Source organism: Bidens hawaiensis, unplaced genomic scaffold (genome assembly GCF_021521415.1).
Source record: "Bidens hawaiensis isolate Kalapana, Puna unplaced genomic scaffold, B.hawaiensis_p1.1 tig00000097_1, whole genome shotgun sequence".
Classification (NCBI taxonomy): Eukaryota; Viridiplantae; Streptophyta; class Magnoliopsida; order Asterales; family Asteraceae; genus Bidens; species Bidens hawaiensis.
The window spans coordinates 7,463,810-7,469,820 of NW_027491017.1; positions in this window are offsets into that span (position 1 = coordinate 7,463,810).

Genomic DNA, 6,011 nt, shown 5'->3' on the forward strand with positions numbered 1-6,011 from the left:
CAGAAAATTGATCCAACCTTGGAAAATGATATATATACTGATTGTGTGTGCTTAACTAGTGAAGATATTAGGCTTAAAAGGCTTTAGAACAGTCATTGTATGTCATGGTAATTTTTATGGTGCGTAAAAGTGTATGTGATACTAACTTAAATTTACTCGAATTTACGTGGAAACTCCTTAAGAGTTTTGTATGTCTTCATACATATCTTTTCGAAGGATAGGCAGAAAAGCGACTACCCAGTCATACACGAGCCCGTGAGTGTTCTGATTCCCGTGAAGAAAGCATTTCAAGATACTGCAGTGATCCAGATTCGGGACTTGCAGTGATTTAGTACTCCGAAGTCGATAAAAATGTTTAATTTAAAAAAAATATATATATATATATATATATATATATATATATACGTGTATATTTTTAAATACTTATGAGACATAGTAACAATCAAAATTTCTCAAGTCTGGAGTTAGAAGAAAACGGGAGGCAGACATAGTGTATCTACAAGATAATCAGACATTATGGGTCGAAGTCAATTCGGGGTGACTTGGGTATAGCCAAATACGCTTTGAGAATAGATAGAAGACATCATTATCTCTGAGATGTTGCCAACTTAAATTTTTGAGCTTAACTGAACCTTAATCCGTATCACAGAAACGATGAAAACCATTTACGTTATCTACATGCTTACAACCTGTGTCTCTATGTCATAATACAGCCAAACACGGATCTAAGTGACAGTCACATCGTTAGTATGATTCCTGTTAGGATCTTTTCTAAAACGTAGTGGTCCCTGACTAGACTGAAATTTGATCCCTTATTTCGTTAAAATTTTTTCTAAGTTTTTTTTGTTTTTTTGTAGTTATATTATTGTTGGTTACTAGGTCTTGATCATATTTGTTTAACTCTTTTTGGTAATTGATAAGGTTAAATTCAGGATTATTCAAACTTAAAGGGCTGATTTTGAAAATTATGGGCGAAGTTGTTGAATTCGGCGAAGTTGTGCTTAACTTCGCCTTGGCGAAGTTAAGAGTAACTTCGCCTGAACCAACTCTGCCCTATATAAGGGAATGTAAACAGTAACTATATCACTTTTTTCGAAATTACCGGCGAACTTGTTCGAATAACCAATACATCCGGATCTTATTCTTCGCTTTCGATTTCGATCTTGTGTTCCTAGTTTCTACTATACTCGTGGTATGTGTAGTCAATATCATCCTATCTTTCTCGTTATAGTTTTACCCGGTTCGAGACCTCGGGTCGTCGAACCTTAGAAACCAAGTTTTCCGACCTCACGTTACGTGTTCATGGACGACCTTTTCATCCTAACACCATTGAAATATGTTGGACTTCATTGTTAGATCGTTAAATCGGTCCGAAACATCGGATAAACCTTGTTTGAATCTGAACAGTCGCCGTTTCAGATTCAGGCGAAGTTAAGGTTTACGCGAAGTTATTCTCAACTTCGCCAGTGGCTTAAGTTCGCCTTCAGCGAAGTTATCCACAACTTCGCTTGAAGCTTAATTTCGCCTATGGCGAAGTTATCCATAACTTCGCCTTGAACACAACTTCGCCTATTTCAAGTTTTTTATAAGTTTTAGACGAACTTACAGATGAAGCGAAGTTGTTCCCAACTTCGCCTCACCTATAAATTCGCCTGTACATCACAACTTCGCATATGGTACACAGCGAACTTGTGAGATGATTATATGGTCTCTAACTTGATTTGTTTTGTGCAGATACGGCTGCTGTTGGAGGTGCTGGAGGTGATGATGGTGATGAGCAACGACAATTCTTCCCAGCCCATAACCAATACATCACTTTGGATCCAGACGCACGAGGCGTTGAAGACTATAGGGAGATTATCACATTTCTCCAACGATCACGAGTTTTTCACGCGATCACTAATACACTACCCATATCTCTGCCCAACATTCAAGATTTCTGGCAGACGGTGTATTATGATTGCAGACCTGAGCCTCCAGTGATGCGAGCAACTGTCAATGGTCAAGACATACAGTTTTCCTCAGAAGACATACGGTTGGCTCTGCAGTTCGGTGATGAAACGAGAGACGACCCAACGGAATTCGTAGCTCCTTTCCGTGACGGAGCTTACTTAAGGATGGGTTATTCGGGTCCGCTGGGGGACTCGCAGACGAGGAAAGGCTTTCTGCTGGATCAATGGCGCTTTTTGATGCATGTGTTGATAGTATGCATGTCCGGCAGAAAGGCAGGAACAGACGGGATGGGTGCGACGATGCAATCGGCTATGATTGCGCTGACTTACAACCGCAGATATTCTTTTAGTCAGCTAATCTTTTACGAGATTGATCGTCAGAGACGGGCGACGGCGCGCGAGCGTTTTATTATGTATCCTCGGTTTCTACAAATGATTATTAATCATGTCGCTCCGTCTATACCGCAAAGACGCCCTATCAGATACGTTGAGTGCGTAACAAAACGTATCTTTGCTCAGTGCAGAACGTCGAGCACTCGTAGCAATCCTGAGCGGCGTCCCAGGCATACTCCACTTTTCGGGTATCTCATTAACCCGGAGTATGTTCCTGCAGGAGGGGACGAGTTCAGGGATCCGCAACCACATCAGGCGGCAGCACCTCATGCTGTATCGGCTGCGCCTGTTGTATCTTCTGCTGCTGTGCCAGCTACTATATCTCAGGCTGTGTCCACTGCTGAAAACGTTGATCTAGATGCTGCTTTTAGTGGACATGGTTTGTTTGATATGGATGTCTCGGGTCCTCTGTTTATGGATGTTACCAGAGCAGCTACTTCGGTAGCTGACTCTGATCTAGACGAGACGTTTGCTGAGGCAAGAAGACTTATGGTGTCTCGTGAACGGACTACGGGAAAGAGGCCGAGAACTGTGGAGGAGTATGAGGATGAAGTGGATGAAGAGGAGGCAGTACAGATTGTGCTAAGACGCTCAAGAAGAGAACAGAGAGGGATAGGTTCGGGAGCTGGAGAATCTTCAAGACTAGTACGTTTTGCTCCACCTGCCTTATCTGGTATGTCTCTTATTCCTACTACTGCACAGGTTACGGCGATCGAGACGTCGGCACCAACAATTGTGTCCCTACCACCTCAACCGCTTAATCCACCGGTGGTAGTTGCACGGTTTGTGGAGTCGACAATAACTTCTACTGCAGGGTTACCAAGTGTACCACCTGCGGTCACTTCTGCTGATGTTCCACCAACTCCATTGCCTACTTCAGATACCGAGAGGATTCTTTCGCTAGAGCGGATTGTTGCTGAACAGTCAAAGACTATTGACCGCCTAGTGGAATCCAATCGACTACAAGCTGCCCTCCTGGTTGAACATGGACGAATAATAGATGCCTTCAAGGATTACTTGGCATCTCAGGGGGAGAAGACGTGTAGGGGCGATGAGTTGAGAACGAAAAGACGAGAAGATCATGACGATGATCCCAATGCACCTTCAGGTGCAGGTGATGAGCTGCCAAGAACCTCTCAGGCTCTTGGAGCCTCCACAACTGAGGGGGAGTCTACAAATGCAGCTGGTGATGATGTTGTAGTTGTGGATGACGACGCTGATGTTGAAGACGTTATTGATGCGTTGAAGGAGTTGGATGAGGAGGAGGACGATGAGTTGATGGATGATGATGACGTGTTGCCTATGGATGAGATTGAGAGGATTGGAGAACAGATTAATGTGGAAGATGTATTAGAAGAAGGTGAGATTGTAGATGATTCAGTGGAACATGAGATTCCAGCTGTTGAGAGATCAGAATTGGGGGATGAGAGCGTGATAGAAGATACAGTATGGGAGGAGCAGCCGAACTGGAAAGAAGGCTGTGCTCAGTGGTTTGTTAAAACCAAGAAGCCTGCAGTGCCAACGATGTTCAGAAAGACTTATAATATAAAGGACTATGCAGAGTCAAAGAAAGGAATCATATGCTGGTTGTACGACAAAGAGCTGAAACTATTTGTGATCAAACGGTACGATGGCATTCAGTACTTTAAGAGATTGTTGAGATCTCTGAATTCCTTACCAGAATGTGAGGTGAGAGATTTAGCGAGATTGGGGCTGATCAATAGAAGTAATGATGATATGGCAAGAATCATTGGGAAGATCGTCTGGAAAGAAGCCATTAAAGACAAAAAGTTTGAACTGCTAAAGCCTCAAAAAGGAAAGTTGATAGAAGACAAAGATCGTGGAATGAGGGCTGACGGCAAACCTTGGATGGTAATGAAGTATAAACCAGTCCGTCATTTGAAAGAAGTACCGATGAAAGTTATGCCCAAGAACGTCCTAAAAGATTTAAAATGGTGGTACGTGGATTGTGAGACAGCTGAGGCGGTAATGGAAGATGAGGATGAACAAGAAGTACTTCGGGTGTACGACCCGATGCATCTTGTTAATCTATCGAAGGCTGATTTGAAAGTGCTCAACGAGAAGAAGATCTTCTACATTCCTGCTTGGAAGGATCAAGCTAGGAAATATCAAAGGGTAGTGTCGGTATGTGTGAGAGAAGGTGCGCACGCGTAGAGGTGAAGATTACAAGACTCAAGATTTGAAGATCAAGATATGAAGCTACTGCCAAGGGGGAGTCTGTTGGTACATGTATGTCAGTAGTTCATAGTCTAGCATTTGTAATCGAGTCTGTAATGTAATTATGTTTTGTTTATGTTTGTTTTGTAATGCGCGAAGTTGTCAACAAGTTCGCTATGGCGAACTTGTTGAATCAGCGAAGTTATTGACAACTTCGCCTATGGCGAAGTTGTCGTGTATATAAACTGTTTCAGACGAAACAGTTAGTGTTGGTCGTTTTAGGGTTTGTTTCAGTGTGTTTCGTATTGTTACGTGTCATCTTCTGTAATAGTGACCGTGAGTCACGTGTTCGGTTATCAATATAACGTGTTTGATTTATTGCTCGTGTGATTCTATCTCTACACTCGTAACTACCTGCGCAGGGATTCCGCACCTGCGTTGTTAGCGATATCCCGTGTACGATCCGTCCGGGAACCTACATAAGATAAGTTCGCTGAGTTTGAGATTAATGAACAGGAATGACTGTTGATAATCCTTATATATGGGCGGAGTTATTCAGGCGAAGTTACGGATAACTTCGCCTAGGCGAAGTTAACCACAACTTCGCCTGTTCAACAACATCGCCTATATATTTACAAAATCAAACCTTATAAGTTTAACAATTTTCCAATTAAGTTATAAAACTTCCCTTTAAGAACTAAACGACAAGATCAAGTCTAAGTAACCAGTTAAAAAATCATAAAACTATCTAAGTACAAAAACTTAAAAAATTTAAAGTATAAGGGATCAAATTTCAGTCTCGATAGGGACTGCTACGTTTTAGAAAAGATCCGAACAGGAATCATACTAATTACGTGACTGTCACATAGATCCGTGTTTAGCTGTATTATGACATATAGAGACAGGTTGTAAGCAGGTATAACTTAAAGTGGTTTTCATCGTTTCTGTGATACGAGTTATATTCAATTAAGCCTTAAAATTTAAGTGGGCAACAACTCAGAAATATTGATGCCTCCTATCTATCCTCAAAGCGTATTTGGCTTTCCCCAAGTCACCCCGAATTGACTTCGACCCATAGTGTCTGATTCAGTTGTAAGTAATCTTCTTCTTTTTCTCGTTCTTCTTCTTACTCTAAGATTGAGAAGTCTTGATTTTATCATCACTAATATGTTTCAATAACTCCAAATATATATATATATATATATATATATATATATATATATATATATATATATATTTAAATAAACATAGACTTCAAAGTAGAAATTAACTGCAAGTCCCGAATCTGGATCACTGCAGTATCTTGAGACGCTATCTTCACGGGAATCAGAACACACATGGGCTCGTGTATGACTGGGTAATCGCTTTTCTGCCTATCATTTGGAAAGATATATATGAAGACACGCAAAACTCTTAAGGAGTTTCCACGTAAAATCAAGTAAAATTAGTTTGTATCACATCTACTTTTACGCACCATTAAAAGTTACC